The 24,645-nt window shown below is 37.6% G+C and overlaps 1 protein-coding gene across 23 annotated transcripts in view; it reads right to left on the reverse strand.

Moving 5' to 3' along the window:
- SORBS2 (sorbin and SH3 domain containing 2) overlaps nucleotides 1–24,645 on the reverse strand; it is a 346,937-nt gene that overhangs the window by 199,464 nt on the left and 122,828 nt on the right. For 13 of the 23 annotated variants that reach the window (XM_037831152.1, XM_037831148.1, XM_037831160.1 and 10 more), the window contains exon 1: nucleotides 15,705–16,267. The exons of 1 other annotated variant lie outside the window; for it this stretch is intronic. The gene's annotated coding sequence lies outside the window, so the exon portion shown is untranslated. Of the gene's footprint in view, nucleotides 1–15,704; nucleotides 16,268–24,645 lie in introns of those variants that run through there. 9 more of the 23 variants (XM_037831162.1, XM_037831161.1, XM_037831174.1 and 6 more) reach the window with 6 other exon arrangements.

The following is a 24,645-nucleotide window of genomic DNA, read 5'->3' on the forward strand; positions in this document are numbered from 1 at the left end:
TTATATAAATTTATAATTCATTTCTATTAATGCAATACAACACTGAATTGGAATGCCTATTTTTAAGACTGTTTGGCAGTCACTGTTTGAGATGCATCCCAAACACTTAGAAGAGAGACTGATAGTAGTATGTACTATAAATGTCTTGACTCAGTAAATTCCTCATTCTTTTCTCCATGCCAATCACTGATGCACGCCTAAGTTTTTCTATTGCCTAAGCTATTGAAACTGTCTTTCTATAACTGTTTCTCACTTTTCATTTAATCTGATATACTGTTACAATTATATCTTCTTCACACATGAATATAATCTTACTTTTCCCCTCTTAAAAAACCCCAATGGCTCTCTTTGTCCTAAAGAATTGAGCCCACACTACTTAGCATGATGCTGATGCTGATGATAAAATTCATTCTGTTTCTGATGTGCCAAGAGCTATGCCAGTCATTCTGCAGTAATCTCATTTGATCTCATGATAATCCTCAGAGGTGAGTACTATTTCACTACAGGTAGAGAAATAGCATTAGACAGCTGCAAATGAAATCCAAGTTTGCGTGACTACAAACACCCCACGTCACACCAGACCCAGATCCCTCTGGTGTTACACGTTCCAGACCCACCAACCAATGCCCAATGTGCTTTGATGCCTGCTCATTTGCTCATGGTGTTCTCTCGAGCCAAAACCTCTCCCTTCCCCTTGCGTACTTCTGAAGTCGTCCAGGCAGAATCAGTCGCCCTCCATTCCATGCTTTCCGTGTGCGTGCTCACCTCTGTCTTGGTTGGTCCTTGTGATGCTGTGTGACTAGCTTCCCCTCCCTCTTCCCTGAAGACTGTGAACATCCCTAAGAGCAGCGACTGACCACTCACCACAGACCTCACACAGCCTGGGCAATCAGAGGTGCAGTGTACTTGCCCTTCTAATGAACTTCTTCATGTAGTAAGAACGATGCTAATACCTGCCAACATTTCTTGAGCATCTTCTACATGCCAGGACCTGTTCTACACTTCATATGCATAATCCGTCTAATTCTCACAAAATTTCTCTGAGTTAATTTATCATTTTATTCTTTATTTTTTTCCAGAAAATAGAATTTGCGATATTTACAATTTCAATAGGAGACAAAGTAACTTTTGCTCCATACCAGCCTCCATAAAATAAGTAAAGTTTGCCTAATATGCTGGTGGTTGTTAATCTGCGCTATTCTTCCCCAAAACTGCATTTTCATCAGTCTAGTCCCATATCTCTTAAAATACTAAGTTGATCAATGCTAGATGAACATTATGGAGTCCCTCTGAGATCTACACTTAAATCTTACACACTTTGTTGTGGTAACAGGACCTCACTGAGGAGCAGCATGGAAAGGTCCCTTAGGAACACATGAATGCTTGTCTTCAGAAGACTCTACAGGATTCAGAGATAAGTAATTGGACCACAGGATTTGGAAGGAGACTCTTACTGCAGACTTCTAACCCATAAAGGACTAACCTCAGCAGCCGCCATTGAATGTACTGGACACCTCTGCATGTCAGGTGTTGTGCTATACAACAGATGTCTCTTTCATGCTCAGTACTATGCTTATGCCCATTTTAGATGAGGAAACTGCAGCCCAAGGAGGTGTTGCATCTTGGCCGACTTCGCTGTAAGCAGGTTGCAGAGCCCAAACTCCCACCCAAGTCTGTGTGGTTTAAACTCCAAGCTTTTGACCACCATATGGATATCCCCAGCCTATAACACACCATTTCCTGTTAAAAAGACTGGGTCTCAGCATTGTGGGATTGAGAAAGGCTTCTTGACAAAAAAGGGGAGGAGAAATAAAGGAAAATAAAGTTTCAGAAGCTGAAGAGATTTCAAATGGAGTTGAGAGGTCACTCTGGAGGTTATTTTTATGTACTATCTAGATATTCCTTTGTAGTCTCTAGTGTATTAGAATAGCTAGAAGGAAATATCTGAAACTGTTGACCTGCAACTCAGTAGCCTGGATTCTTGAAGATGATTGTGTAACTATTTAGCTTATGTGGTGTGACTGTGTGATTGTGGAAACCTTGTGGCTCACACTCCTTTTATCCAGTGTATGGACAGATGAATAGAAAAATGGTGACAAAAAAGTAAATGAATTATAGGGTAGAATGGGGGAATGGGTTGTTTTGGGTGTTCTTTTTACTTCATTTTTATATTTATTTATTTAATTATTTATTTTTGTTTGTTTTTCCCTCTTTTTTTTTTTTAATTTTGAAATAAATTCAAAGTTATATGAACAGTTGCAAAAACAATACTAGCCCCATACTCAGAATTCCATCATACCCTGATCCCCCTCCCCCGATAGCTCAATCCACCAACTTTAACTTGCTGTCACATCGCTATTTCTTTCCCTCCCTCCCTCCCTCCCTATCATCCATCATCTATTGCTCTGTCATCTGAACATATGACAGTTAGCAGCACACATCCTTGAGCATTCACTATAATTCACATATACACTTCCCATGAACAAGAACATTCTTTCATGCAATCCCATTAAGCGCAGATAAGAAGTACAATAGATTCAACAATGATAAAAAGCTTACATTCTATATTTCCTTTTCCTTATATCTCAGCTGTGTCCCTTTGAGCCACCTGTCCTCTATCCTCCTGTCCCATCCAAGTTCACCCTTAGTATTCAATTGTCATCTAGTTAGACTGACTTTTTTTTTTTTTCAGTTGTGGAAGCATCTATACAGCCTAAATCTTCCCATTCCACTCCCTCCCTAGGCTTTCATTAGTGGGATTAATCACGTTTAGAATGTTGTAATGCTCTTTCCCACCATCCATTACTAGAAATTTCCCTACACCTCAAACAGCAACCCTACACTCATTTCTTAACTCCCCATTGCCCTTTCCCCCATTTCTCTTAACCCAAACTCTACTTTTCATCTCTATGGTTATATTCTCCGATAATTTCTTTGTGTTTACTGTGGGGCTTAAAATTAACCTCTTAAATCCATATCAATCTTGTTTTTCTTTGATACCACCTTCACTTCAATAGGACACATAAACTATGTTCCTATACTCCTTCATTCCCCCACCTTTATATAGTTGTCTAAAATTACATATTTTACATTGAGTTCAAAACCACTGATTTGTCCTTAGAGTTTGTGTATTTTATATCATGTAGGAAGTAAGCAGTGGAATTACAGTTCAAAAATTATTGACTTCTATTTGTATTCCATTGTGGTTGGAGAATGTGCTTTGAGTATACTCAATGTTTTTTTTTTTTTAATTTCTTGAGGCTTGTTTTATGACTCAGTTGATGGTCCCTTCTCGAGAAAGATCTGTGATCATTAGAGAAAAGTGAGTGTCCTGGTGATTTGGGATGTAAGGTACTATATATGTCTGTTAAAATTCTCTTTATCTCTTTCTCCTTTCCGTCTCTCCTCCAGCAGGGCTCCCCTCAGAATCTGAAGTAGGGCAGGTCTTTCATCGGCAAAGTCTCTCAGCATTTGTTTGTCTGTGAAAAATTTAAGCTCTCCCTCAAATTTGAAGGAGAGTTTTGCTGCATAAAGTATTCTTGGTTGGAAATTTTTCTCTCTCAGAGTTTTAAATACGTCATGCCACTGCCTTCTCGCCTCCATGGTGGCTGCTGAGTAGTCATTACTTAATCTTATGTTGTTTCCTTTGAATTGCTTTTCTCTTGTTGCTTTCAGAACTTGCTCCTTCTCTTCAGTATTTGACAGTCTGATCAGAATATGTCTTGGAGTGGGTTTATTTGGATTTATTCTATTTGGAGTTCGCTGGGCATTTATACTTTGTGTATTTATATTGTGTAGAAGGTTGGGGAAGTTTTCCCCAACAATTTCTTTGAATACTCTTTCTAGACCTTTACCCTTCTCTTCCCCTTCTGGGACACCAATGAGTCTTAAGTTTGGACGTTTTATTTTATCTATCGTATCCCTGAGATCCATTTCGATTTTTTTGATTTTTATCTCCATTCTTTCTTTTGTTCTTTCATTTTCTGTTCTGTGGGCTTCTAGGACACTGAGATGTTGTTCGGCTTCCTCTAGTCTTGTATTGTGACTATCCAGAGTCTTTTTAATTTGGCCAGCAGTTTCTTTTATTTCCATAAGATCTTCTGTTTTTTTATTTACTCTTGCTATGTCTTCTTTATGCTCTTCTAGGGTCTTCTGTATGTGGCTTATATCCTGGGCCATGGTCTTCTTGATGTCCTTTAAATCCTTTGCCATGTTTTCGTTCCTCGATTGTAGATCTTTGATTAACTTTGTGAGGTATACTGTATCTTCCGATATTTTGGTTTGTGTGTTTGGAGTTGGATTCTCCATATCTTCTGGTTTTATCATATGCATTCAGATTTTCTGTTGTTTTTGGCCTCTTGGCATTTGTTTTGCTTGATAAGGCTCTTTCAAGTTGTAAAGAAAAAGGGATATCGATCTAATTTTTTCAGGAGCACGGTTTGGTGACGTACACTTTCTCTAACTAACCAGCAGATGGCGTCTGTGAGTCACCTATATCCCTCGAGTCAGTTCTCAACCTTTTTTCTGCTTTGTGTGGGGAAATGATTCTTGTGGGTTCAGTCGGAGAACTCAGTTTGGGTGTGTTGCTGGAGCTGTCCGCCCTGAATGTGGGGAGTGTGTACGGGTAGTCAGGGAGGAAGGGCAGTTCTAATGTTCAAATCCCCCAGGATCCCGGAGATTCAAGTCCGCTGCACAAGTCTAAGCCTTCATTTCAGTTCAGCCCCAGCCTCTCTGTCTTGCTGATCCATAAACCACCGGACTTGGCGTAGCGTCCCTGGGTTCTCCGAGCGGATCCCCCCTCCCAGCCGTGCTCCTCCAGTAGCTCAGCCAAGGGAAGGCTGTGCTACGTCATCAGTGTGTGCTGTCCCACAAGGGAAGCCCCGGGCTGCTGGGCCGTGCAGCAGCACACTCCCAGCCCGAAGCAAAAATGGTCGAGCGGGGCATCTCAGCCCCCTCTTCCTCGCACCATTCCTCCTTCCCAGCTCTGGGACAACTGGCGGAGCTTTGGGCTGTGGGCACAGCCCCGGGCAGGAGTTTGTCCAGCTCTCCGGGCGCCAGCTGCTAGCCACAGGGTTTCTTTCTGCTTCCGGCTCTCCCCTCCATTCCCCCCGAACCCAACAGTATCTGCTGCAGGCTATCTTCCCGGCCAGACAGCAAGAGGCCAGCCCAGCCCCCTCTTGCTGTGTTTTTCTGTGTGGTTCCCACAATTGCTACTGGAGCCGCTCCTTTTTTTTTTTTTTTTTTTTTTTAAAACAGCCAGCTGGTCTCCATACGCTGAACCCTGTCTTCCCCAGCCCACCGCTCGGCTGCGGGTCTTCCAGCCAGCTTACTCACTTGTTTCAGAATGCAGACTCCTGGTTTCACCAAGTATACGGTCCCTCTGGAGCTAGGAGCCCTCATCCAGTTGGTGCATCGCTGTAACCGGTATTCTAGGTCACTTTCTGGTTTTTAGCTAGTGTTTTTCACAGAGGCGTTTTTCTAGCCCTGTCTCAGCTAGCCGCCATCTTAGTTCCTCTGTTTATATTTATTTTTATTGGAGCAATGAATATGTTCAAATATTGATTGTGGTGATGAATGCACAAGTGTATGATGATACTGTGAATGACTGATTGTACACTGTGGATAATCATATGGTATGTGAATATACCTCAATAAAATTGCATAAAAAAGACTGGCTCTGAATGAATCTCACCTCCATTAGCTCACTATTTAAAGTCATAGCAATTTATATTAATATAAATTTGTATTATTAATTTATATTAATTTTTTAAAAAGTGCCTTTAGACCTTTAGAGCCAGACATAAAGGGTGGGGGTGGTGGGGAGGTGTTGAGGAGGGAGGGGAGTGAGAGAACGCTGTTCTGAGAAAAAACTCACTCCTGACTTTCAGCTCCACAGGCTTTTATTCCATCTTCTGTAATTCCTTGTTGATTCACCAGTGTGGACCAGATAGGCTTTCTCTGGTTTCATACCCCTACTCCCCCTCACATGCAGCTCTGGACAGTTCCCAATAGCTCGGTGTGACAAGGTCATCCACTGGGAATCTCCTTGGCCTCCCTTTCAGCTCTGCAGAGTTGACCAGTTCACTCTAGTGCCCTGGAAGCCCCAGTTTCCCCCACTCTCCTGGAAGTAGGGCCATTCCTTGTCCTTGGGTCTTACCTCTCTTTGCTGCCCTTTCTGGAGTCTTGCTCCTAGCATAGCCCTATTTACTCTTGTGCCTTCCTTTTCTCTTCTTGGTGCTTTCCTAATGGCGAAGACAAGCTTAGCTCTTTGCCATCACAGACAAATTTCTTGATTTTTCTTCTTCCTTCCTCTTTTATTTCTACTCCCTCAGCAGGGGCCTTCTCCTCCCTTTTATTTCCTAATTGTACCTGTTGCTTCCAAATCCTTAAAAACACACTCACGTCTTAATCTTTTGACATGCCTTTATCCCAGCACTCAAAGTTGGCAACTACCTCATAAAAATAAAATTCAATGAGCCTTTCTCTGAGCTTCAATTTCTTCTTTTCTCTTGTGAAGTAGTGATGATAGTACATACCTCACTGAGTTATAAATTACACGATTTATGTGGAAGTCCTGAGGGCCTGCTAAAGAAATGTTAGTCGAAAGAAACAATTCTCTGTGCCTACAAGGCTTGCTTTTCCAAGCCTGTCAAAATCCCACTTCATCCAAGGCCTAATACAAACACCATTTTCTCTAAGTCGCTTTCCCTGGTCTCCTAAGAAAGCCCCTTTCTTTGCACTAGTTATTACTTTACCCCTTGAGACTATTAAAGAGTTTTTACATCATCTAAAAGTGTCTTCTGTGCATGTCTTTTTGAGGGAATAAATAAAGGCATTTTTTATTTCTCCCTTATAGCGTTTTCTCACCTTCCTTATTCAAGTATTGTAATTAGTGTTCTAGTCTTGTCTCCATCACTAAACTGTGAGCACTTTTATGGTTTCCTGGCTCTTTTTATTATTCTTTTATCTATTCTTATGTATAACACATAATAAGTCCTTGATGGATGTGCAATAAATGAATAAATGTATGACATGAAAACTCAAACATCATTTTTTAATATACAGTTACAACTTTGGTATCTCACTTGTTTCTGGTCTCCCCTTAAAGGATCTATCTCATTCTTTACTTTCCCTTATAAAATCTTTCCTTTCAATATCAGAAAAAATTAGAAAGGATATGACCAGTTAACCTATATTAACATACAAACTAAGGAACAGTACTCTTCAGAAGCCTGGAAAAGGAGAGTTGGAGAACTTGTCAATGTATGGTTAAGCCCTTCTAAGGGAATGGGTGACTCTAGATATTCTGGTCCACTTGGCAGTTGAGAACTCAGGGTCCTGATGTGTTTGCTGAGCAAATACAGTTCAATGATACTCTTAAAGTCAATTGCCACCTGCCATTATACTCACCAGATAAAATTCTGATTTTATTTCCCAAGAGATGTACTGCCCAGTTCACAAAGGTGTCCTGACCTTTTGGGAAGTGACATTTCTTAATGTCAATCAACAAGGGAACATTCTGTTTTGTTGGCAAGATAAAATACTCTCATTCTTTGAGGAGCAGTAGCTAAGATGCAAGCAGTTTTCTTGGGAATGTTTTACTTTGGGTTGGAGATCAGAATATTTAGATTTCAAATCAATACTTCCTAATTTCTACTTAATTCAAAAGCTCTTTGGGCTGAGTGACCCAATCCAATAACAAATACTTGTGGAAACTCCTGTTGTCCCCTTGTCACAGGCCTTATCCATACTGTGCAAATTCAGCACCTCCTCTCACAGGCTGGATTAGAAAACAATGCAGTAAAATGACTGAGGAGTCCAGGAGCAAAGCAATTCATAAATGGACCATTTCCTAGGAAACATAATTTTACAATCATAATCTTTTAGTTCTTGACACTGCAAAATCGTATATCAGTGCCAGAAAGAATGAGCCAATAATTTTGTGGGCAAGTTTTCCCAATTCATTGCAAAGGAGGCAGAAGTTTAGGCTTCAAAATGGTTATGACATAATAATATACCACACAATACTACATAGTCCAATCAAATTATTAAGATGAACCACTGAAACAATGGGACTTTGGGTCAAAGGAAGGTGCTTTGTAAACTAAACTATATTATTTATAGCTTTGAATGTCATTTTGTTTTATAAAACAAGAAGACAGTAATGGTAACTCCTCTCTGTTGCCAATAAATTAGTATTTCATGCAGTTTGGAAATAAGATTTTAAAAAGTCAAGGGGAAAAACTCATATTAATTATTATGTGTCAATCAGTTATGTTACTCATAAAATTAAATCTACGGCAGAAAGGAAGTCAGTGATATAATCAGCTTTCAGAGGACATAACATATAAAAAGTCCTGTTTCTAGGTAAAGCTGGTGTCAAACATTTCAGGATATATTACCAATCATCTGAAACACAGACCGAAGAAAGCTCCTTTCCCAAAACAGATATATTTTCAACAAATGGGTAATTGTTTTCTAGTAAAGCAGTTAACCATACCCTTTCACCTTAAAAAAAATTGTCTTCTTGATTGTCAGAGATAAGCAAAATATAGTAGAGTTGTTAAGGAGATTACGTTCTGGGAAGCAGGGGCTTAAATGGGCCAAATCATTTTTGGTTGTTAGGTTCCCTGTTAAGGAAATCTGATGACTTAAAAAGGATTGTTCTGACATTTAGCTTTGACTAGTTTCTTGCTTTGGTATAAATTTTATTTGTTGACATTTGACACAATAATCTACTTGGCCTAGTCATCCATCCATCTCTCATATACTCTTGGCCATGCACGTGTCAAGATTTTGGGGGTAAAAGTCTATATAAAATACTATTGCTCATTCATGGTATTCACTTCCCCATGGGAAGATAAGACCCATATGAAGAAAATTTCATTAAAATGAAATAAACAATAATATGTGCAAAGTGGTATGAGAGTATCTAATAAGGAACAACTGCATGTGATGTTCTTTAAATCCCTCTTTGGGAAATAATTTAAGATCACAGAAAATACTTCCGGAAAATTTCAGTGTAAATATCCTTGAAAGTCTCCATGTTTTGTTATTTTGTATTACACTCATAGGTTTTAAGACTCTCCAGATTCTGCATTAAAAGTTCATATATATAAAGCTAAACATAGTACCCAGGAGGGAGTAAGTTCCATATGACTACCATTATTATCATTAATAGCTTTGGGATTGAAGAATTGAATGATTTTTTTGAATTTTTTTCCTGTGGTTTACTGAATGCTAGTTACTCAGGTTTTTACTGTGTTCTTGAATTTAAAGGGAAGCAGATACTTTGATTGATGTCTTTCAGCTCTTATGGTTTTGAACTTGAAAGGATCTCCCCAGATTGAGAGACTTTTTCTATCCTGAATTCTCTATTTAACTATATTCAAAGGACTTTAAAATAAATATCTTAAATTATGTAACTCTAGATTTAAACATTTCTTTTTAATACTTATTTTTAAAAGAAAATTTTAACTCCTTAGTATTGATCCTACTACCTGATAAATGAGACTGTTACCAGAAGCTTCAGGAAAGTTAGAAAGATAACTCAGTTTTCCTTAGTGTCTGAATTATTCACTACATAATGTGTTAATGTTTGTTCAAATTGTAGTATCACATAGTTTTGGTGATAGACATTCCTCACCCTTTTTTTCTATTATATGGAGTGGTGATGGCTCTTTTTTTTTTTTCTTTGCTTCTTTTTTTTAATAGCAGCTTCACTGAGTAAGATTCACATGCCATACAATTCACACCGCTCTTTTTAACCAGCCTACCTTTTAATAGCCTTTTCTATGGAAAAATTGACACAATGCCATAATAAAATATGGAAATGTGTCAGGAAATTCATTAAGAAATGTAATGTGTGACCACATGTCTCTAAGATATCCATGTTGAAAGGAAATATTATAATTAATATTGTCTGAAATTTTGTGCAAGCAGCAAAGATTTGGAAGTTTAAAATAATGAGTGAGAAGGCAAATTCTTTAGAAAATCTCTTAAATTCATTCTTCTAGGCATCTTTGCATTATATTACAGCATTAATAAGATGAATAGCAATTCCTATCCATCATGCTATCCTTTGAATGTTTATTTTGGCTATGTTACAGCTGATTATAACATATAAGCTTCTGGTTACATCCCTGTTTTTTTTTTTTTTTTTTTTTTTTAATAATTGTCAAAGTACAACACTTCTCCCCAGGAAAGCTATACATATATTTTAAAAACAATGTTTTCTAAAATTTTGATCTTTTACTACTAGTAATGCTATGCTATAAAAATTTCCAAATCTAGATATTAAGAGGCAAGTTCTTTTAAAAGGTGCTTATCTTCACAGGATAGCATATATAGTATTATAGTATTCACCATAGAGCATCTGCCTGATGTAGACAGATTGAGTCTACTTGTTTCAGAAAGTGCTCAAACTGTTCACGGTGATGTAGGAAGAAGCAGCGCAGAGGTTGTGGTTACCTATCTCTCTTCCTCTGTTAACGTTAACACTGAGAATTGGAATGATTAGGTGTGAAGGCTTCTTGCCAACCTACACGTTTTAAGCAACCAAGTGTTGCTTTCTTAAATTTTGTTTTAATGATGTGATTGTAGGGAAATTATATAAAGCATTAAAACCCGGTATTAAAATAACCAATGCAGCAGAAATTGCCGATTCTTTTTAATAGGTGGAGGATGATTTTTCCATACAATCAAAAGCCTAGCACGTTTCTATTGACCGACTGCTGACAATGCAAATAGGACCACATCCTCTCTACTTAGAGGACTAAATGTCTCTGAAGAGCTAACTATCCCCAGGTAGAAGAAGGAACAGAGGAGGGCCAACTAACACTTGTGCAGATGGACTTTCTCCGACATGGCCAAAATACTCCCATGATCCCTAGGAGGTCTCATTTGCTTATATTTTATCTGTGCCCTCTGAAAACAAGTTTTATTGCAGCTCTTCATAAGAAGCCTATATTTGCTCTAGTTCTTTGCATTCCTTGTGGCTGATCCTTAAAACCGTGAGTCTCTAAAGGGTGCTTATTGGGTAGAACATTGGAAGGTTAGGATTCCTGCTGCCACTTTTCTCCAAACTCAGACATTCCAGGAAAAATTTACCACTTAAAGCAGCAGATACGATTCCTTACAAGAAAGTATTTTGGGGTTTGTAATTTATACCAACCATTGAGAAAATATCCAAAACGAAAGCTAAAAAGAATCGAATGTCTAGGTTGGATTTAAAATGTCAAAAATTTAAAAGTAAGCAACAGTATGAATGAACAGCAAAAAATCCAGAATGTCACTGAAATTTTCAAATAATGTTCCTCATTAAAAACAAATTTTTCTTAAATTATAACATGAGTTTAATGAAAAATTAGGAAATATAGTGAGAATTTTGAAATTTTTTTGAGTTGGAAACTTTTTTTTTTTTTAAAGTGAGACCCTTGATTAGATTTGAGAGAAGTTAAAACTTTCTGGATTTATGCTCAAAGGATGCTTTTCAAAGGTACATAATGCTGGATGTATGTATATTTATTTGACCATCACTGGGCAGAGGAAAAATTCCTGATTTGTAAAAACAGATATATGTTTTGAGGACTTAAGGACAGTGCAGTGTGATTTATTTCTATATGGATCTTTCAGGCTGCCAAAACCCAAAATAAAAACCTGTCTTTGCTGGATCCCTGCCTTTTATTTGTATCAGTTCATCTTAATTAAGTTTAAGCTGGTTTGAGAGTTATTTGCTTTACAGCTAAATGTATGTCTTAACTTTTTAAGAAATGATGTAAAGATATCTTGATAATATCAATGTAATTCTTTATGGTGGTAGTTTAGAATTTAATAAAAATATCTTTAATTAAATTTTTAGTGTGAGGAACATTCTGAAAATTTTCTAATGAACAGGCGTATATTAGAACTTTTCATTACAAAGTGTGACAAGAGCACAGTCACTTCATTCCAATATTATAGTTACACATAATTTAAACCTTCAAAATATTATAACTCACTTAAAATGTAGGCTACTAAAATGATACAGATATACTATTGATTAAGTCATGTCTCCTAAAACCTAAGTACTATATACAATTTAAAATTGATTAAACATGGATTGTCTTTAATAGAACCAATGCCAACTTTATTATTTAACTATAGCAAGCTACATGTTAAAATCAGCTGTAATATAGCCAAAATAAACATCCAAAGGATAGCATGATAGATAAGAATTGCTATTTATCTTGTTAATGCTGTACTATGATGCAAAGATGTAGAAAAATGAATTTAAGAGATTTTCTAAAGAATTTGCCTTCTCACTGATTATTTTAAACTTCCAAATCTTTGCTGCTTGCACAAAATATCAGACAATATTAATCATAATATTTTCTTTCAACATGGATATCTTGGAGACAAGTGGTCACACATTACAGTTCTCAATGAATTTCCTGATACGTTTCCATATTTTATTATGGCATTGTGTCAATTTTTCCACAGAAAAGGCTATCAAAAGCTTGTTAAAAAGAGCAATATGAATGGATGATAGATGAACCTTACTCAGTGAAGCTCCTATTAGAAAAAGAAACAAAGAAAAAAAAAAAAAGAATAACCGCTCCATATAATAGAAAAAAAAAGTGTGAGGAATCTCTATAACCAAAACTATGTGATACTAACAATATTCTCTCCCTCACCCAGGAACTCAAGCTGTAAGGAAATATGTTGTAATCTGATTGTCAGAAACCTTTCAGGTTTATTTAGGGAAATGAAAAACATTCTGCTATTGTGACTTTACTTCTATTATTTGGTCTTGTTCCACTTTGTGACCTCTATTTCCTTCTGACTCCAATATTAAAAGCGATTCTACAAGTATACTGCGCCATATTCAGCTACTAATCATCATCTATTCAATATTAATTTTTAATGATCTGTTGTATAGAAAATTTCTAATAGGGATATTTATTATACTTATTTTCCCTTCCAAATTTATAACAATTGTAAATAGAAAAATAGCATCTTCCAGATACTTAAAGTTTCATGCTGTTTTTTTTAAAATTTATGTGCTGTGAAATTTTCCCACAGAAAACTCTGAAATATTGTAGGACATTTATAGTTTTTATCAGATTATAATGCTGAATCTTTATTTTCATATCAGAGAAATTAAAGCCTTATTGATGTTTTAAAATGTTGTGAGTTTCTCTGATAAAAGGCAGTATTAGGATTTCTATTTCAAGGTCAAGTCTGTGTTTACAGCAGCTAATAAGAAAACAGTGAGGCCCGAGTTTACCAGCACACTGTCTGAATGCCAAGTTCAAGACAGTGGACAAGGTACGTCAGAAGTGGTCAATACAACTCTGGACGCCCATGAGTGCAGACAGATGCAATATGGTGCGGTAGATAAAACTATATTCAAAAGATTCAGACATTGCTGAAGGAGAAACTGAGAAATCATCTGGGGAGCTGGGTTTTGAAGGATGCATGAAAGAGAGCCACTGTTGTAGGGGAGATTGAAAGGGAAAGTCTATACAGAGCTCACTGCATTTGCAAAATGTTTGGGTATAGTGTGTTTGGGAAATTACGAAGTATTTGATATTGTTAGCAGGTGAATTGGCAAGTGGCAGAAAATAAGAATCAAAAATAGACAAAGTCAAGGTGTAAAGTCCCCAAACATAGGAATTATGTCTCTGAATTTAGTTCTCAAAATTGTTGGATAATAGCTATGTAGGCCTGCTGTGCAGAATTGGACTTAGAATGCTAATCTTTCATAGCATATCACCTCAAAAGGTTTACAGATGTAGGAAAAAATGATACAGGTATAAAGTTCGTGTTTCGTTCCTCCCAAAGGATGAGACTCTTGTAGCTACCACAAAAACAACCACGGAGCACAGCAGTCAGGTGTGCCTTAAGTATTTCTATACCTTGTCCTTCTAAAAGTTCTCCCAAGAAAAACTAATATGAAATCATTTTCCTGCTACAGGTCTTTTTGTCAAGTTAATTCTAATAATCCTTTTGCAGTACAAAGGTAGAACAATTCTCTACCTTTCATTCTCCATAAATCAATCGATCACATGGCTGATACTTCTGTTGTGGAATTTGACTCAAAACTGTCATTTTAGTTTTCCTTTGAAAATCAAATGAAGTGAAGTACAACAGCATCTCCTTGCTATTTTATTCCATTTGATATTTCACACTCAAGCATATTTCTATTTGTTTTTATCTTTGAACATTTAGACATGATTCCCTACATCGAGAATGCTTTGTCTGTATCTTTATTTCTCGAATATTGGTGACATTTAGAACAAAAGTCTTGAAAAATATTCTTCTTATGCTTTGTAACTGCCTTATTTGAGGGTATATTAACATTAGTGCACCTGTGAAACTGGTAATGCATGCTCATAGGTATCAATAAAAATTATGTTATACTAAATATTATGACTCCCTAAATCATCTGTATTTTGAAAAGAGGTAGCAAATAAAAATACATTTCTTACAAATAGATCTCAAATACTATTTATTTACGTATAATTTGATGGTAGATTCAATCTTTAGTAATTAGAGATTTTTTTCAAAGTTTTCAGTAGAATATTTTTCATTATATATGTATATATTCAATAGCATTATATATGATCTGACATTTCTGGTAGATGGAGCACAGAATTGATTAGGTAAAGCTGAAATGTTGCTGAAACAGAATTGAATCATAATTTGATCATTTCCTTACCAGAGCTTTTGATCTGACTGACCAATTTCAATCCACAGTCACAGCTTTGTTCCTAAGAGGCTTTAAACCAAAGAAAACACTCACTAAGGGGCAATTCCTACTGCAGTCCCATCTATGCTATTATCACGTAGCAAGTCACAGCAAATATCCACTGTAAATATTAGTGCACATTTGTGTGAGGTGTGTGGGATTTTTGGTTTCACTCTCTCTGAAACCTATCTGCTTGTGAGTGAAATTGTGCAACAAAAGAAGTTTAACCGCCACATGCTCTAGCTGTGCTTGAACTCAATGCAGAGATTTCACTTCCTTTCTTTCCTCCGATTCTGAGCCGGGGGAGCACAAAGGGGATGTTGTGCTCTGGGCTAGAGATGAGTGTATGATACTCAGAAAGGGGGTGAGAGCAGCTCCAACACCTACACTGTTTGCTTTATAACCACCCTAAACTGAATCAAACAGCACACCAACACACTCATCTCAGGACAAGCATGTGCAAAACCTGCTGCTATTCTGATATACACACAGGGAAGAGAATTCCTCTATTTACAGGTATACGTAGGTGTGTTACGCGTTAAAGAAATCACTGACAAGGCTTAAAAATAAAATCTTCACAAGTTATGTGCCACCAGCTTTCCATGAAATTCTCTTAATATATGTCAAAGTGCAGGGCATAAAAGAACCCATTGTTTGTAGGGGGAAACAGTGTTGATTCTGAACGGCCAGAACTATAAGCCATCAGAGTTTGTTAAAACAGCAAATATTTATTTTAAACCCCAAGGCATATTAGAAACATTTTTTTTAATCACATAATTTCTAGATGTTAAACTCACTGAAACAGCTCTAAATTTCTGACATTATTTTGTGGAAATTTTGTGTGTGTTTGGAGGAGTTGGCATATGTGTTTTTCTCTAAGTCCATATCACACAATCAATCTATATCTTTTAGATTAACTTATGCTCCAAGTTATTTTTATGCTGTGCTTTTAAAAAAAGCAAATAAAGCTTACCTCTGTCAGTCAAGTGGGATGCACAGGAACGCCGTTCTTGCTTGGCCTCAGCGTGCTGGCAGATGCTCGCTGAGCCAACAATCCTTTAACAGGAAGCAGGTAAACCTGAGACCGTCCACCCGCGTTACAGTCCCGTGCCCGTCCGAGCACACACCTGCTTCTTCAGAGCTACCGCTCACAGGCAACAGCCATGCGAAAGACCAGTGATAGCAGAGGGCAACACCCTCCTTTTGGGTCACTGGCTTTCAGGCTAAGCAGCTAGGGAGCTGCTGAGATAATATTGCAGGAAAGGCTTGCCTTCCCAAGACAAAAACCTTTCTGCTGCCTGATAGCAGATAATGCAGCATTATCACTCTGCATTCCACTCTCTCAAATCAGCTAATAAGAACAGCGGTCAACAGCTTGTCTAAACGGCAGCTTGCAGGCATGCTTTGCTGTAGTAACTGTGTGCTAACATGCCCATCGCTTCTCTCTTCTCTGAATAGATTTCTTAAATAACGCTGCTTCCAGCTCTGCAGACTATGCCACACTGTTTTCCATAAGTAAAATGGCTGGTTCCCTCAGCACTGCTGCAGACAGCTCATTGGGTTCCACTGGCTTTTCGTAGTCATAGCAACAACCAACAGACAGACTTAGACAGCAAGCATGGCTGATCATGTGCGGCGCACTGACATTGCTCGTTAATTTCTTTTCATCAAACTCATCACTTTTTTTGAGAAGGGTAGCTTCTGCTATCTTTCCAAATATTTTATCCATAGTACGAGTGCTCTGCTTTTTCAACTCTCATAAAAACTTTTGTTATATGAGCCCATTGCAAGTGAAATTGAGGAAGTGAAGTCCTCTGTGGCTCTATCCAGGTTAATAACATGCAAATCAACATAGAGACACTAATTGGAAACATTGTCAAAACAGGTTCTACCACCCCTTAATAGAAAGAGCAAAAAGGAAATTGGAAAATGCGGGCAGTTGTGCTTTCTGTTTTTAAATGATAATCTCATAGCTTACTTAACTGAAACAAAGCCTTACGAATGTTCAATAGACGTCAAAATAATGACCCAATCAGTTAGGAAATTTTAATAAGATGATACCTATGGTTTCCATTTATCTAATTCTTTAAACATGCTTTTTTAAAAAAAATACATTTTAAGCAATTTAAAATAGGAATTTTAAAATTTCCTATTGTCTCTATCACAGAAAGTCATTCTTTAACAGCACTATAATTTATTTGTAATTTAAATATACTTAAAAAAAAACAAATTTAAAATCCTTTGATTTTAAACATTACCACCAAGATAGAAATAATTTTACTTGCCAGCAAATTGGTTTACATCCCACTCTTCCTTATCATTTCAACTCCTCAGGGAACCCCCCATGATTAATGCAATTAATAATTCAAATCTTCTGCTAAACTCCAAGCCTCTCCTTCTCTCTCAATTCTGTGCCAACAGCAATCTGTTTGATGTAGTTCTAAGGCATTGTCCCATTTATTTTTGTTTCTAGCAATCTGTTTGGAAAATTTGTGATAATGCTTTGGACTTGTAAACATAGATGCTTCATTTGCTAAGAGTCACCAAATTAGAATTTGATAAGTATTTCATTTCCCTGCACATGTCGTTACTCCATTCCCAAACTTTAGTAGACGTAAGAACCCTGTGGGATGCAGATTTAGTGGCTCCATCTCCCTTCCCTCTCCACCCAGATTCAGATTTGCTAGGTTTGAGCCAACTCAGAGTCAGCATAACCACCGAAGGAGTTTTCTTGTTTGCCATTGTCCTCCCCACTTCATGAGGTCTTAAGTCTGGTCATCTTTTCTCACTTAAATAACCTTACCTTAAGTTGTCTTAAGTTTGCTACTCCTGAACTTGGCCCTGCCTTCCACTGCAGCCTCATATTCTACTCTTCACTCCCCAAGTTTCAGCAATCTTAGATTATGTACTATTACATTCTTCCTTGACTGACAGATGATTCTGCTGCCGGAAGGTTTTCAACCAGCCTCCACACCTCTAACACCTTTTACCTGCCTCCTAATCTGCATCTTCAGCACCTTGCTCAAATAGACCCCTCACCAGTGACCCTGCCAGGCAGAGTTGGCAGTGGTCTCCTCTGCGCTTCCACCGTGCCTGGGGTTTATCTCTACTACTGCAGCACTCGACACGCCGTAATGGCTTATCAACAGTTTCCCTTTGATGTCTGACTCCCATAGTACCTCACGAACTCCCTGAAAGTCAATTGCATCCGCGTCTTATTATCGTCCATGCTTGAATATTCTGATTTATCAGTGCATGTTGAACAAGGACCTGAAACACGGTGTGAACAGATACTATGAGGTCTGTGTTTTAATTCACCTTTTCAGTGATACCCATTTGTGCATGTATTATAACTTCAGAAGAATTTGAGTGATTTTGATTAAATATTGGAATACTACAAAAAGATACCAAGAAACATCTTAAGTTCAGTTTGTGTTTCAGGGTAGCTTTTTTTTTAAATTGTATGTCTGAAAATATCTTTATTTCACTCTCACACTTGATTATTTGGGTGGGTATTAGAATATTTAAAGACGCTTTCCTTCAGAATTTTGAAGGCTTCTTCCTTTATCTTGCATCTTCCTGGAACTTTACGATGTCCCTAAAGAAGAGAATTGAGAAACACCTAAGCTGCACAGGACTGGCAACTGGAAACTGGCAGGAACTGAGACTATATGTTTTCTTGGATCACATGGCATCCCTTGGGGCTTCTCTACGTCACTCTGTGGTGATTCTGTTCTTTCCATCCCTTTTGGTGTCTCCCTCTATCCCAAGCCTCTCTCCTCCTAACTCCACCTGCCATTGTTTATCTGTGCCCCGCTGGCTCTGTTCTACCTCAAGACTTTTATTTTCCCTCCTAACTTGTCCACTTTTTAAAATTTGCTCCATACCTGATGTCTATATAAGATGCACTCACTAAGTTTTCTCTTTCAGAAACTTAAATCCACCAGAGTGTTCCTATGCCAGACAAACCCTAAAACCAAGAGGCAACACCCTCTTTAAGAACAACAATCAGATGCACTCCTCTTCCCCATACTCTCAACACCCCCTTTCAATATGAACAAGTTAGGGTGCTCACTGCCTAGACACCCCTGAAGATGGAGAAAGAGATTAAGTGAGAGGAAGAGGTGAGTGACAAACAAGATACGATTTAACAAAGGTTTATGCATACTGAAACTTTACATAAATATATATATATATGTATATATTAGATGCTGGGGTGTTGGAATATCTGGAGGGAGGTAAATGACATGGTAGAACTGCACCCTATGGCATCCTTCGAAATTTGCTCTACAGCTACTCATTGAATTGTGCTTTGAAAGTCTTCACCTTTCTGTATATACTTTATATTGCATAAATGGGAAAGAACTGGGACTATGGAACTGTAGTCCGTAACAGATTTTGAAATTACCAGTATAACTGCGTGTCGAGCTGTATATCGAAAGTTAACACCTTTTTATATATATGATATATTTTACAATGATGGAAACAGCTGAAGTTGTGGAACTGTGACCCACAACATTCTTTGAAATTTGCTCTCTACTTGTTGAATCATATTTTGAAAGTTATCACTGTTATGTATATATGTTAAAGTTCATTAAAAAAATGTGAAAAAAAATTGCTACATGCAGAGTCCCAAGGGATGAATGTGATCTGTCCTGCACATCTTTCCGAGCCAGGTGAGATACCTCCTAAGTTGCCAGCAGCTTTAAACCTGGACTGCCCTTGAGTCATGTTCCATTCCTTGGTCCAATCACTTGGCATTTTATCTACAACAGGGATGCAACAGGGACACTTGGCATTATCTAGCTTTCAAATGTTTGCCAATATAATGGGTGCAAAGTAATAGCGCATTGCTGTTTTAATTTGCATTTCTCTAATTACTGAGGACATTGAACATCTCTTCGTGTTCAATGGTCTTTTGAGTTACCTCTTCTGGAAATTTCCTCTACATAGGCATTGCATGTATTTTTTTTTTTTTTTAATGGAGGTTGCTGTCTTAGTGTGGAATTTCAAAGAAAATGGTCATAGAAGGTATTCTCAATTTTTTTTTATATTTAAACATTACATTTTAATTTTACATGAAAAGTTAATGAGATATCATTGCTATATAAAAGGAACCCTATAATTCATGCTGCTCACTGTTTGGGTCAAGAAGTACAAATGCAGAATTGCAGTATGTGTGTGAAACATCTCTGTTCAGAAATTATTTTGGGTATGAAATTATATACAACCACACCATGATATGAAGCTTGAGTTTCTGAACAAAACCTAAAGTAATACAAATTGCATCATCAAAGGTGTTGCCAAAAGTGCCTTGAAAAATTAATATTACTTTCATTTTTTAAAAAAAATAGAAAAAGAAAGAGAAAGACTAAGGGACTGTTACAGACGAACAGAGACTAAAGAGGCAAACTGAATGCAATTGTGACTCTGGGTTGAATACTGGATCAGGAAAAAAATGCCACAGAGTACATTATTGAGAAAATTATTAAATTTGGATGTGGACTGTATGTTAGATAATAGTGTATTTCCATTTTAAATTTCCTGAATTTGATAATTGTATTGTAGCTCAATAAGTGTATGTCCTTGATCTTAGTAGACACATGTCATGTATTTATTTAGGGGTAAAGAGTCATGGACTTTGCAACTTACTTTCAAGCAATTCAGCAGAAAGAATAATAATGCATTATAATACATTTGCCTTATATATGTGTGCACGTATAGGACAATTTAGCTCTTAGAAAAAATATATGCATATTTAAAGAGAGAGAGAAAAAGAGAAAGCAAATGTGACAAAATGTTAACAACTGTTGAATCTTAGGTGAAGAATATTTGCAGTATATTCTACTACCCTTTCCAAATTTTTGTAAGTTTGAAGTTTTTTGTTTTTATGATAGAAAAGTTTAAAAAAATGAAATAAGATGAGAATAAAACAGTGATTGGAACAGACATAGCCTTAAGGTATGATTACCTGATGGGGACCTACATTTATCAGAGTTAAGACTTAAAAAGTTGTTAACTTATGAACCAAATAAGGTGCTAAGGTGGTTTTGTTTGTTTGTTTGTTTGTTTTTCTTATTAATGGACTATTTTGGTAGAGAGAACTGGAAACTTTTGCACGTCCTTCCCTATATCCTGATCTTAAGCCACTTATCCCCCTGTTGAAATGTTGAAATCCTCCTTAATCTGGTAACCTCATTGCCACAAAAATTCAATAAGATCATTGTTGATTGAAGCAACATCTCCCTTCCAGTCGTATCTATTCCTACAGCCTCCATAGCTGGGTGGCAATCTACAACTTAAAGAACAGAATTTGAGCATGGTTGTTTAATGGGGTAGCACAGACTCTTCTAAAGCACAGACTGAACAGAATATCCCAAAGATTTTTCCTAAATTCCACATATTTAGTTATTTAAGCAATGACATGAGCAAAGTGCTCATTAAATGGGACCCGTAGAGGAAGCGTGACTAATATCTTGGACAGGATTAGAAAGAGGACTGGGGTATCTCAGTAATGCAGGCTGAATTTATTTCTAAGACTCCACCCTCTGCTAAGTACATCCTAAGACGTAGACTGACCCATAGGCCATCAATCAAATGCCTTCCTATACTCTGCAGAAGTCTGACTCTGCTTAGAATCTGGAATGACCTTGATAAATGAGACGTAGCAAACCGAAACCAAAGCAGCAGAGTGAAGACTTTATAGAAATCTATTTATTGAATGAATTAAAAATGAGAAAACGATTAGAGAAGAACATAGTCTCACCAGAGGGCAAATGATAGGAATGTAAATAACAATATAAACCTATTTTTAAAAACTGAAAATAAAATCTATTAACAAAAAGATACCATATGCACACCATGAAAGAACATTCCGTTCATAGTTACCAGAACCCACTGGGACTTTCGTAGGCCCTCTAAGAAGGGAAAAGTGGCAGAAAAGAAAGTACAGGAAGAAGCTTCAACCAGGTCTGACTCTGAAGAATCCAGTTTTGATTGACTTATAATAACAATCTTCTTTTACATATTTTAGGTTTATCAAGCTCTGGATTTTGCAAATGGCTGCTATTGCAGTGGGCTTACAAGAACTACTTTCCCTAAAATAGGCATTCGCATGTGTCAGTAACAGGTGGGGTGCTAGTGGTGGAATTTGGTTGATTTCCGATAACAAAAGAAAAAACCAACCCACAGTGACAGTATCCATCCCCCTTCCAACCCTGCTAATCCGAAACACAAATACATCTTTCTTGTCCCCTGCTCAAGAAAAGCATACTTGTTTTTTATTCAGCCCCTGGTGTGAGAGATTCTGCAAGCAATGCAGAAAGGTTGTGCTTGCTTCCGAGGAATTGGACGGTTTTTACTTCATCAGGATAAGCTTTAAAAAGTGACCTGGAAAGAAGAGGTTGGCTTGCTTTCACTCTCCGGAGAGGGGCCGTGCTTTGTTCTCAGAGAGGCAGTCTGACCACATTAGCAGAGTGTATCTCAGGTGACCTTTTCCACTTCATTGTTCCCTGGAACTCCGTCTCCCAGGTACCTCCAGGCAGAGTGCCAGGGTGCCGAACGCACTGAGAAAGCACAGGGCTTTGCCGTCACAGCGTTATTGAATCAGTAACCAAGCACATCACCCACGGCAAACAAAGCCTGGCAAGAAGCATTTTAAAACAAATGATGGTTTCACCTGAACCACTGAAACAAATTATAAGGCATAGGGTGAAACTTGGCAGCTTTGGGGAACTCTGAAGGGGCAAACGTCAAAGCCTTCAGCAGCAAAATGCACAAATCTTAGAGAAATAAAACTTAGAGAGGTCACCTTGTGCCCTTTAGAAGTGCTTGGATATAATTATTCAGTAGAATTCATTCATCGAAATGAACAAATAATATATTGGGGCCCAAGTAATATAAGATTTGGTACACATTTTAGAATTCAATTTTCCAATACCAAATGAGGAAAACACTAGACGTAGTCGCTGCCTAGTTAAAGACTTGCTAGTGACAGCACACACAGCGAGGAAAAATAAATCATGCACCCTTGCTGAGTATCAAACAGGACCTGAATTTACCAGATTAGGATTATAATCCAGAATGGGAGTTGTTTTTCTAAATCTATCCAAATCAGAATTCACTTCCTATGCTTTAAAAAGCAGGACTGAAATCCTAATTGCTCGTGTTACCTTTAACTGATAACCAAGGGAAGATACTCTTCTCTTGGACATTTACTACATCAAAGGAAGGCAATTAACTTTGGAAACAGCCCTTGGCAGTTTAAATCAGCAGAAAACACCATTTCACAATTAATTTTACTATACATTTGAGAGTAGAATAAAAGAACTCTTCTAAGAGCTGATACAAGAGCTGTGTCTTGAAGGATATGTAGGATTTAATAAGGGAAAGACTAGGAAAGGGTCTACAAATTAAGGGAATATCATGAGACATGTGTAAGACATATGAGAAGGCTCGGTGTATTTACTTTGATGAAATACGTGAAATGAATGAACCCCCAGATTTCCTAACAGGATTTTAATAAGGATCAAATAAGATAATATAATTCAAAGTTTTAAAGACTACATTTCTAAGCAAACTCAAGTTATTGTTCATTTTTTTTGGTAACACATAGAAATAGTTTTATCGTGGTATGTATTAGGGTTAGGAAATGGTTACAGGTAAAAAACCCAAATAACAGTGCTTAAATACTGTTGATGAGATGGGCAGCCCAGGGCTAGAAGAAAATTAGCTCCATGGATCATCGGATTACAGTTCCTTTCCTCTTTCTCTCCTTCCATCTTTAGAAAACACCCCAAGGAATCCTCATGGCTGCTTGTACTCCAGCCATCACATCCACGTTCCAGACAAGAAAAAAGGAGGAAGGGCAAAGGAGCACATTTTCCACTTGAGTTGGCCTCTTTTAAAGAGTTGTTCCATGACTCCACCCAGAACTTCTGCTAATATCTCACTGTCTAGCCTTATCTACAAGTGAGGCCAGAAAATGTAGTTGCTCAGCTGTGGTCCCAGATATTTTTGAGTTCTATTTTTGAGGAAGAAATGGAGAATGGATAATGGGTAGGCAATAATCTGCCACTGCCAGATACTATCAGCCTTAAGTCCAGAGCAAGCATTAGCTTATTTCTTTATGCTGTCAGTTAGCTTTTATCTACTGGACTTGCCAGGGGGTCACTCTCCCTATAACCACCTTGCTAATTTTGGAGAGAATCTCCCTTAAGCTTCATTCTGTGCCATTCTCTTGTTTCTTGGTAATCTGGCAGGAACATCTGTCAGTCCAAGCATCACCAGAGTTGACTTAGCCAGCTAAGGATGTGCCCCTTCCTTCCTGAAAAGAAGAACATTCTCACATCAGGGGTGTACCTGCCTATGAGCCAGCATGGCTGCCTTCTCAGAGCTGACTCAGAGAAGCCTGGCACAGCTCAGCACTCCCCTGACCCTGGCTACCTATCTGTACCTCACAGTTTATTTATTTTTCATTCATTTATTGGACAAATAAATAAACTGCATGGATTCTCATTTCCAGTAAATTATTAACTGTGTGATCTTATGCAAATTACTTAACCTCTGTATGCCTCAGTTTCCTCAAATATAAAAAAACAGTGATGGTATTACCTAATTATCTACGGTTGTTGCGGCAATTAAATGAATTGACATATAAAGTGCTAAGTAAAGTGTCTGACAGAGACTAATCCTTCTACTGTTTTGTGTTTTCATTTCCTGTACTAATGACACAGCTACTGTGTGCCCAGCATGGTGGTGGGCACAGACCTCCAGTACCTTCTAATGTAGCTGGAAAGCCCAGAGAGTTAAAACTCCATGCAAATTGAGGTACTGAGCAAAAGAATGAGACGGGTAGTATGTGCCAGTGGAGTTTACTGAAGGAGACAGAGGCACTGGTATCTTCAGTGGGAATC

This window comes from Choloepus didactylus, chromosome 3 (genome assembly GCF_015220235.1).
Source record: "Choloepus didactylus isolate mChoDid1 chromosome 3, mChoDid1.pri, whole genome shotgun sequence".
In the NCBI taxonomy this organism is placed as follows: domain Eukaryota; kingdom Metazoa; phylum Chordata; class Mammalia; order Pilosa; family Megalonychidae; genus Choloepus; species Choloepus didactylus.